Genomic DNA, 10,509 nt, shown 5'->3' with positions numbered 1-10,509 from the left:
CTGATGTGAGGGTGGAGATGCAGCAGTGCAGGCTGATGATGTGAGGGTGCAGATGCAGCAGTGCAGGCTGATGTGAGGGTGCAGATGCAGCAGTGCAGGCTGATGATGTGAGGGTGGAGATGCAACAGTGCAGGCTGATGATGTGAGGGTGGAGATGCAGCAGTGCAGGCTGATGATGTGAGGGTGGAGATGCAGCAGTGCAGGCTGATGATGTGAGGGTGGAGATGCAGCAGTGCAGGCTGATGTGAGGGTGCAGATGCAGCAGTGCAGGCTGATGATGTGAGGGTGCAGATGCAGCAGTGCAGGCTGATGTGAGGGTGCAGATGCAGCAGTGCAGGCTGATGTAAGGGGGAGATGCAGCAGTGCAGGCTGATGATGTGAGGGTGGAGATGCAGCAGTGCAGGCTGATGATGTGAGGGTGGAGATGCAGCAGTGCAGGCTGATGTGAGGGTGCAGATGCAGCAGTGCAGGCTGATGATGTGAGGGTGGAGATGCAGCAGTGCAGGCTGATGTGAGGGTGCAGATGCAGTAGTGCAGGCTGATGATGTGAGGGTGGAGATGCAGCAGTGCAGGCTGATGATGTGAGGGTGGAGATGCAACAGTGCAGGCTGATGTGAGGGTGGAGATGCAGCAGTGCAGGCTGCTGTGACCAGAAATGAGGCAGAAATAAGTCGCATTGTGCTAGTGAACTCTGAGACAAGAACTTTCAGGTCAAAGAAAGACATTTCATGAGAATAACAGTTCCTTCCACAAGATACAGAAGTCCTCATGACTCTACCTGATAACTCAATCAGGTAAGCAGCACCGAGCAGTCTAGAGGAAACACACTGGTGAACATGGTTGAAGATAATTCTTCAGAAATCGATCCTTTCCAGGCAGAGGGTATAAATATGTAAAAATGTAAGTGACCCTCACTATCAAACTGGTGAAGCAGCATAGATCATGTGCTTGGCTCTAGAGTTAATTTCAATCAGTTCCAAAGTGGTTGGGTCAGGGTGAGTATATCTCTCGTCTATGTGAAGCTGCCCACAGACAGAACTGAGCTGCGAAACCCAGTCAGCAGCCCGGGATGCAAGCTATGTGCACGAAAACAATTACGGCAGGAGCCTCAGAACAGCGAGCAGAGCCTACCAGTCTGGTTTTATGAAAGCTGGTTGGGTTGCTGCCTCATTCCTAAGCTACAAAAATAAGCTGCTTCAGGTCAGAAAGACCAGGGGCTGAATCTGCCCCTGCAGAAGGAAGCCCAGGTCATAGGGATCTCAGGGGATCGCTGGTGGTTTTCCCTCCCCAGCAAGGAAACATTTAGCCTTGACATGGGTGCCATTTAGGTCTTAATAAACAAACTCTAAAAAGTATGACGTGAATGGATGACCAAGTTCTGGAAGCCAAGGGTAAGCTCCAGACTTCGAAGAGGATGTGGCACCAGCCATATGTAACAGGGTGAACCTACAGTGTCTGGGGTCAAATCCCAAATCGGGATGCAAACAGGCAGGAAACCGTAACCTGTAACCAATAGAAACAGACCCGGAAATTACTCAGCTGTTAGAAGCAACAGATTGCTTGACAGTCATCACGACTGCATCTTACCATACAGAGAGCAAGCTGGCGGGAGATTGTTTGCATAGGAGATGCGTGGAAGATGTAAAAGACACAGATCTAAGTCCTAGGATTCAAAATGAGCTGTTTAGGAATGAGGGCAAATTAATCTTTTGAAAAAAGAGTCAAGTTAGAAATGAAATTAAGAGCCTTTGTATGGTTTAGATATCAGGATAACTATGGCTTCCTAGAATGAATTAGGTAGTACTCTTATTCTGTTTCTATTTTGTGGAATAGTTAGAGGAGTATTGGCATTAGCTCTTCTTTGAATGTCTAGTAGAATTCTGCACTAAAACCATCTGGTCTTGAGCTGGTTTTTTTTGGTTGGGAGTCTTTTAATAACTGCTTCTATTTCCTTAGGGATATGGGATTAGAACTTCAGGCCAATTTCACTTATGAACAACGATGCAAAATTACTCAATCAAGTTCTTGCCAACCAAATCCAATAACACATCAAAAATCTCATTCACCACAATAAAGTAGGCTAGGGATGTAGAGGTTCAATATATGAAAATCCATCAACATAAGCCACTATATTAGCAAACTGAAAGACAAAATCATGATCATTAGATGCTGAAGAAGCCTTAGACAAAATCCACCCCTTCATGTTAAAAGTCTTGGAGAGATCAGAGATACAAAACACATACCTAAATGTAATAAAAGCAATATACAGCAAGCCAATAGCCAATATCAAACTAAATGGAAAGAAACGTAAAGCGATTCCATTAAAATCAGGGATGAGACAAGGCTGGTCACACTCCCTTTATTCATTCAATATAGTTCTCGAAGATCAATAAGACTAAAAAAGGAGATCAAGGGAATACAAATTGGAAAGAAAGAAGTCAAGATATTCATGGATGGTATGATAGTGTACATAAGTGATCCCGAAAGTTCTACCAAAGAACTCCTGGTAAACTGGTAGCTGATAAACAACTTCAGCAAAGTGGCTAAACATAAATTTAACTCAAAGAAATCAGTAGAACCAACCCCCCACTAATACAAATGATAAACGAGCAAAGAAAGAAATTAGGGAAACAACACCCTTCACAGTAGCCATAAATAACATAAAATATCTAGGTGTAACTCTAAGCAAGCAAGTGAAAGATCTGAATGACAAGAATTTCAAGACCCTGAAGAAAGAAAATGAAGATGGAAAGATCCCTTGCTCGAGGGCAAGAGGATTAACACAGTAAAAATGGCCGTCTTACCAACAGCAACCTGTTACTTCAATGCAGTCCCCATCAAAGTCCCAGCACAGTTCTTTACAGACCTTGGAAGGGCATTTCCATTTCATAGGGAAAAACAAAAAGCCCAAGATAGCCAAAACAGCTCTGAACAAGAAAAGAATTTCTGGGGAAATCACCCCAAACTTCAAGCTGTACTACAGAGCAATAGTGATAAAAAAAAAAAACAAAACCTGCATGGTATTGGTATAGAAACAGACAGGTTGACCAGTGGACTAGAATTGAAGATCCAGAAACAAACCCACACACATTGACACTTGATTTTTGACAAAGATGCCAAAGCCACACAATGGAGAAAAAGACAGCATCTTCAACAAACAGTGCTGATCCAACTGGGTGTCTGCAGGTAGATGAATGCAAGTAAATCCATATTTATCATCCTGCACAAGACCTAAGTCCAAGTGGATCAAGGACCTCAACGTAAAACTGGATATACTACACCTAACAGAGGAGAAAGTGGGAAACAGCCTCAAGCACATTAGCACAGGAGACAATTTACTGAACGGAACATCAATAGCTCAGGCACTAGGATCAACAAACAATAAATGACACCTCATGAAACTAAAAAGCTTCTGTAAGGAGAAGGACGCTGTCAACAGGACAAAATGGCAGCCTATAGACTGCGAAAGGATCTTCACTAACCCTACGTCTGAGAGAGGGTTGATATCCAAAATATATAAAGAACTCAAGAAGTTAAACTCTAACAAACCAAATAGCCCAATAAAAGATGGGACACAGAACTAAACAGAGAATTCTCTACAGTGGACTCTCGAATGGCCAAGAAGCACTTAAAGAAATGTTCAGCATCCTTAGTCATCAGGGAAATGCAAATCCAAACTATCCTGAGATTCCACCTCACGCCAGTCAGAATGGCTACCAAAAACTCAAGTGACATGACATGCTGGAGAGGACGTGGAACAAAAACTGGAAATAACCCAGATGTCCCTCAGCCAAAGAATAGATACAGAAAATGTGACTCATTTACAACATGGAATACTACACAGCTATTCAAAACAAGGACATCGTGAATGTTGTAGGCAAATGGATGGAACTAGAAAATGTCATCCTGAATGAGGTAAACCAGACCCAAAAGGACAGGCATGCTATGTATGTACTCACTCACGGGTGTATATTAGTCATAAAGTACAGGCTACCCAGGATACATACGCCCCACAGACCCAAAGAAGATAAAATACTTAGAAGGATGAGCAAAATAGTCATAGGAGACAGGGGGAGGGAGGGAACTGGTGAGACACACCCAGAGAATCAGGAGAATAAGTGGAAATCTCCAGCTGCCTGGGGGAGGGGATCCCTAGGAAGTCCCAGAGACCTGGGATAGGGGAGGCTCCCGGGAGTCATTGTTGGTAGCCAGTAGCTGAGATGCCTAACAGTAGGGACATGGGACTTGAAGAGGCCACCTCCCACACCCAGGCAGGACCTCCAGTGGAGGGACAGGGACACCAACCCATCCACTAAACTTTTAACCCCAAATCTGTCCCATCTTAAAGAAATGCAGGGTGGAGCAGAGACCAAAAGAAATGCAACCAATATCTGGCCCAACTCAAAAGCCACTTATGGAAGAGAAGAAGGAAGGACTGGAGGCCCAGAAGTAGATGGGAACTCCACAGGAAGACCAACAAAGTTTACAAACCTGGACCCTGGGAGCTCTCAGAATCTGAGTTCCCAACCAAAGAGCATACAGGGGCTGGGATGAGGCTCTCCAGCACATATGTAGCAGACAGGCAACTCAGTCTTCCTGGCTGCCCCGTCTGGCCTCAGTGAGAGAGGATGTGCCTAATCTGACAGAAGACTTGATGTGCCAGAGTGGGAGGATACTCCAGGTGAGGGGGGTGTCCCCCTCTCAGAGAAGAAGGGGACAGACAGAGAATGAGGGGAAGGGCTCAGTGAGGGAGGGACCAGGAAGAGGAGCACCATTTGGGATGCAAACAAATTAATTAATTTAATAAAAAATAACAAGCGTCATATTTTCATGACAGGCTATGTCCAAGATACAAACACTTCAATTAAAAAGCAATTAAAAGTCATCCAATTGAATATGAAAGCCAGACCCAAGGCATTGCACTCACAAGAAGCATCGTGCACACATGAAGACACGAGGTAGAAGGAACAGACAGGGAAGGGTGTGCTGGCACTGCACAGCACTGTCGAATTGAAAGGTCAAGGTTCAGCCTGAGAACTGCAGGTCACTGCAAACTTTGCTTCCCAGTAGGTGAGCAGAGTCTAGAAGTAAACTGGGCTGGCTCCAAGGAAAGGGCAGAGGTGGCGATCAGGTAGAGGGAGGATCACACTTCCAACAAGTGGAGCTGGGACAGTGAGAGACTCACATGGAAACTAATTAATGACTTGCACTTCCAGATCCGTCTTGCTCTGGTCTGTTCAAAATCAAGCAGTCAGTGAAGTGGTGGTAAATGGGTGGTAGGCAATTCCATCCACATTCCACAGTGTTTCAAAAATCCAGACACTCCCAGAGTTCCACTTCCTTCTGAGCTGTAGGGCCACATTTAACGAATATCTTAGCCAATCCCAGACCCACCAGCACATAGAAACTCCCAAGGGGCAAATGTTGCTTATCTTTTGTTTCTGCAAGTGTCTTACCAAATGTTTGGAACAGGCTCAATCAACATAGTCATTACTGTCTTAATCGGAGAGAGCAGTTGTGATTACCCATAGGAGACCTCCAGCAGGATTGGGTTTGTGAATGATCTATCAGAAAAAGGTGAAAAGGGGGTCAGTAAATGGTCACCCAGAGTAACAGCCACTCACTCCTTCCTGTGCCTTCCAGTCCCAGCTGTATGGAATTCTGGGCCAGTACACAGAGAGGACTCTACGCAGCTCTTGGGAAGCTGCCACCCCTGTTGGAGTGGAATTTTCTGAGAACGCAGCTACTTGGGGTGACCCACACTTTTCTAAGTAACCCCTCATCTGAGCATCTGTAAGTAAACACGATGTACTGATTGTTTCCCCAAGCTGGACTTTGGTGGGATCGTTTCTTTGATCTGGTGTCAGCGCCCTGTCTGGAGTAAACAAGCATTTATTTTTACTTCTCTGGGAAGAGTCACACAACACCAAGGCTTCCTAACAGAAAGAAATGGCAGAAGAAACCTGCCTACCTCCTGGCGGCCAGGTATTGAAGAAAATGCCCCCACTGGATTGGGCTCTGTGTCTCCTCCATTATCCTAGCATATGGGATTCTGCTGTGCACACCGAGGCAGCTTTCCCTCCTTTTAGCAATCCCTGTATAAATTCCTACACAGATACACACCTAAGGTACGCCTCACTGACCTCCTAGGCTCACCTCAATCCACTCAAGATGGCCATGCATTACTGTCTTAGTCACTGCTCTATAGCTGTGAAGAGACGCCACGACCAACTCCACTCTTATTTTGTATTAATTTATTCTTTCATATATTATATCCTGACCAAAGTTCCCCTCCCTCCACTCTTCCCGGTCCTTCTCCCAGCCCCACCCCCATCCACTCCTCCTGTTTCCCTTCACAAAAGGCTAGATCTCCCGGAAATATTAACCAAACATGGCAGTAAGACTAGGCACCTCCTCTGATTGGCTGGACACGGCAACCCAATAGGAGAATAAGGGTCCCCCAAAGCAGGTAAAAGAGTTAGAAATAGCCCCCACTCTCCCTGTTAGGAGTACCACAAAATCAACATGTATAACATGTATGCAGAGGGGTTAGGTAAAACCCATGCAGGCTACCTGGTGGTCAGTTCAGTCTCAGTGAGTCCCCATGAATCCAGGTTTGTTGATTCTGTGGGTTTTCTTGTGGTGTCTTTGATCCTTCTGGTTCCTACAATCCTTCTTCCTTTTCTTTAGCAGGACTCACTTAGTTCCATCTAATGTTTGGCTGTGGGTCTCTACGTCTGTTCCTCTCAGTTGCTGGATGGAGCCTCTCTGATGGTGATTAAGCTAGGCTCCTGTCTGTAAGTATAGCAGAGTATCGCGTTTGTTTGGTTCTATCCTAGATCACTGGGCCATCTGGCCTCTGGTTTCTGGTCCTCAAGCTGGACCAGTCATTGTCGGGCACGCCCACAACATCATGCTGGCAAGACAATGGGTAGGTCAAAGGTCTTGTGGCTGGGTTGGTGTTTACATCTGTCTTTGGAGAGCTTGTAGAGTACTGTCCTGTAACAAAGATCCTAGAACATGTGCGGACATCAGCTTGATCATGTTCAGTGAGTTGTGTGTGTGTTGTGTTCAGCTATAGCGGCGTGCTACCAGTGTGTGGGAAGCAACTATATAGTCTTAGCAACAGCCTGGGTTGCTTTTGAATTCCAGTGGAACCCCTTTAGCCAACAGTTCAGTTAGAAGTAACCCAAACCCAGTACTGGAAGCTTCAGTTGATGACAAGAGATTGCCAGTTGGGTCAGTCTCCCATTGCTTGTCAATTGCAAACACACACACACACACACACACACACACACACACACACACCCTGTTTTCATCTAGCGCTCTGAGCCGACAGCCTCAGCAACAACTTTAAGGAACTGAGTTCTATATTTATCAAAAGTTCCAGCATGCAAACATTGGCTGTCCAGCCAGGTTTGATGAACTCAGAGACAACCACGCTGCATCTACCTGCACGAGCACAGAAAGTGAGGTAGAGATCTATGCACTCTTAGCTCCCTGCCATTTGTGCTGATGCTGAAGGCTTAGCCAGCCCCCTTGACTTTTCTCTGAGAACTCAGAAAGTCCCATTGTCCTAGCTGCATGGTTAGGAATCAGGTGTGGCAGGAGTAAAGGGCTCCTGAATAGGGGACGTTGGCCAACACAGGCAACACGTGATCTTTCCCTGTCACTGAGCTTCTCATTACTGTATTTTGGTACTTTCTTCCTCATACCATGGGTAGTCTAGAGGTTCCCTTCCTTGGGTACTTCTTTCCATATACCCTGGGAAGTGCAAACCATTCTTTTGTATCCTCAGTGTTCTCCTTGCCTTTTGTCTCTGTTTTTATGAGTTGTATGAACCTAAGATCTGCCTGTGTCTCTGTTCTTAAATGGCCCTTTAACTACTTCCCTGGTTCCTTCCTTCCTTAGTCTTCTGGTTTATTTGATGACATCAGTTGTTTTCAGATGACTTCAGGAGGCCTACATTGAGCTCCTGCCCCTTTCTTGACATCACAATCACTACTGAATACCTTGTTGGTAAAACGCACTAAAGATAACCCTAGAGCCATCATAATGCTTTGGTGTCACATTAAGGAATGAAAATCTAGCTCTTCTCCCTGGATTAACTTGACTGATTAGTAGCCCAAGTCTGAATCTTCCACTTCCCCGATTCTGCCCTGTATCTTCTGTCTGTCCCTAGCAAGAGGCTTTGCTCTGTATTTATTGAACAGAACAGGAAGCATAGCATAGGAAATGAGAGATTCGTAACAGAAATCTCCAACTGAGTTTTATAGGATATTAAGTTACTGATTCTAATTGACCTAGTTATACTCAGTACTACAATGATACTATATCAAGCTATAGCCACAGGTTGATTCCAATGATCTTGGTGGATATTTGTTTGCTAATTTCTGCAAATGATTTCCACAATACACACACACACACACACACACACACAGAGAGAGAGAGAGAGAGAGAGAGAACTCTGGATTGAGGCCGTGGAAGAGTATATAATTTAAGAGTAAAGTTATGTATTAGCGTAGGTTGAGAGAGGGCGCTACATGAGAAACCGAGACAAGTAAGGTTGCTTGCAACATTGTTTTCTTAAAGCCAAGTTAAACTTCAAAAGGCTGGTTACACAGTAGGATGGAAGGTCCTGTCTTCAAAGATCCCAATGCTTGCTAACTCTGTTGCGAGGCCTGGGAAAGACCAGTCTCTTTGAATGTAAGAGGCATTTGCATAACACTGTTTTGCTACAGAACAGAGCAAAGAGATTCATTAGCGATTAGAGGTGGTACCACCATCTCCTCAAGTCCCTGTTGCCAGCTGGAATGCCAAGGACATTACTCCCCTACCCTCGTCTACATGTGGAAATCATACCCTCTCATGCCAGATGCTATTCAGAATCAAGTCTTGGGTTTCATTGGCTCCACTTCCGAAATGTTATTTGTGTCTTATAAAATGGCCCTAGGGAGCTCTGCTCACCTCTGCCCCAGCGAGAGCCTAGAGAACTAGGAACCATTTGCCGTCTGGGAGCAGGCCTCCCCAAGTCCTCCCTGGGGATCTGAGACACCTAAGCCTTTATGGGAATAAATGTTTGCTGACTGACTCCAAGGTTGCAATGTTTCCCCTCAGTGCTGCAGCTGACCACTGACAGTGTAGCAGTCTACCCTCCCCCATTCTAATCCCAGTTGGAAAAACAGCTCTAGGGGCTTCCTGCCCGGCACCAGCCTCATGTTTGGGGGCTGAAGGGAAGCGGTAAGGCTGCAGGACATGGGCACAGAGGCGTAACCAGGAAGGTGAGGACCCAGGTCATTTTGGGGTCTCAACTAGAAAGTGGCACTGCTAGGAACTTGGTTCAGTGGAGCCTGCAGGTGAGATAACTCCTCTCTCTCTGGGAAACCTCTCAGCTATTCTCAGGGAAAGCGGAAATGGAATGGAAGGGTGCAAGGGAGAGAAGGGTGTGAGGAGGTGCAGAGAGGAAATGGGTTCTGAAAAGGTCTTACCCTAGGACCTGCTCACTCCAGGGTGTCCTGAACCTCCCTAAGTGGCCGAATGACACATATCTGGGCAAGAGGATTCCGGTTTCTAATCCTTCAGCCCTTGAAACAGGAATATTGGCCACACAGGCTTTATAGGTTTCTCCAGGGAAATCGCTTTCTGAAGCAGGCTGACTGGAAGGAGCCTCCGAGTTTGGATCCGTGTTTTTCTTCTTTTTTCTTTTCTTTTTCTTTTTTTCTTTTTTTTCGGAGCTGGGGACCGAACTCAGGCCTTGCGCATGCTAGGCAAGCGCTCTACCACTGAGCTAAATCCCCAACCCCTGGATCCGTATTTAAAAAAAAAAAAAAAATGCTCAGAAGAGAACAGAGGCACACACTAAAACCGCACTTGTGACCATAGGACCTGAGAAAGGTGGCAGAGAATCAGTATACATCGAAATGGTATTGGTTTAGGCCCCAAGGCGCTCACGGAGTGAGGAGGAAAGAGTCCCTGAGCAAACTGACCAGAGCAGGGCAAGACTCGCTGTGACCTGGTTAGGAACGCAGGTGGGTCACCTTCCACAGCACCGGGCGGTGCGTCCCACTTGCTTTGTCCCTGCGGAGCTGGAGTTGGCGAATCTTGCCCTCAAGTTGGTTGTTCAGGACCATGAGAGCAGGGTGGAGGGGTCGTACAACACCGAAGGAAGAAGTGGGGAGACCCGGGTGAGCCTTGGGTGCTCCGCGCAGGTCCGCCTGCGCTTGCCACTTCACACTCTTCCCGGGATCTGCTTCTGACAACCTCGCTGGAACCAGTCGTTGGGAGCCCAGTGCAGGCGCTAGCCTGCCAACCCCGAGGAGCACGAACAGGGATGGAGACCTGGACTGATCCCTCTTGGAAACCAACTGTCCGTCTGGTCCGCAGCGCGTCCTACCTGGAGGTACCCTGATCTCACGTGGCCGAGACTCTATAACCTTGCAAAGACTCCTGTCAAGCCCCTCGCCGGCCCAGGTTCAGTGGCCTCTGGCTCCCCGCAGTCATCCTAGTCCC

Source organism: Rattus norvegicus, chromosome 1 (assembly GCF_021556685.1).
Source record: "Rattus norvegicus strain SHRSP/BbbUtx chromosome 1, alternate assembly SHRSP_T2T, whole genome shotgun sequence".
Lineage (NCBI taxonomy): Eukaryota > Metazoa > Chordata > Mammalia > Rodentia > Muridae > Rattus > Rattus norvegicus.
Note: the sequence above shows the minus strand (reverse complement) of the source record.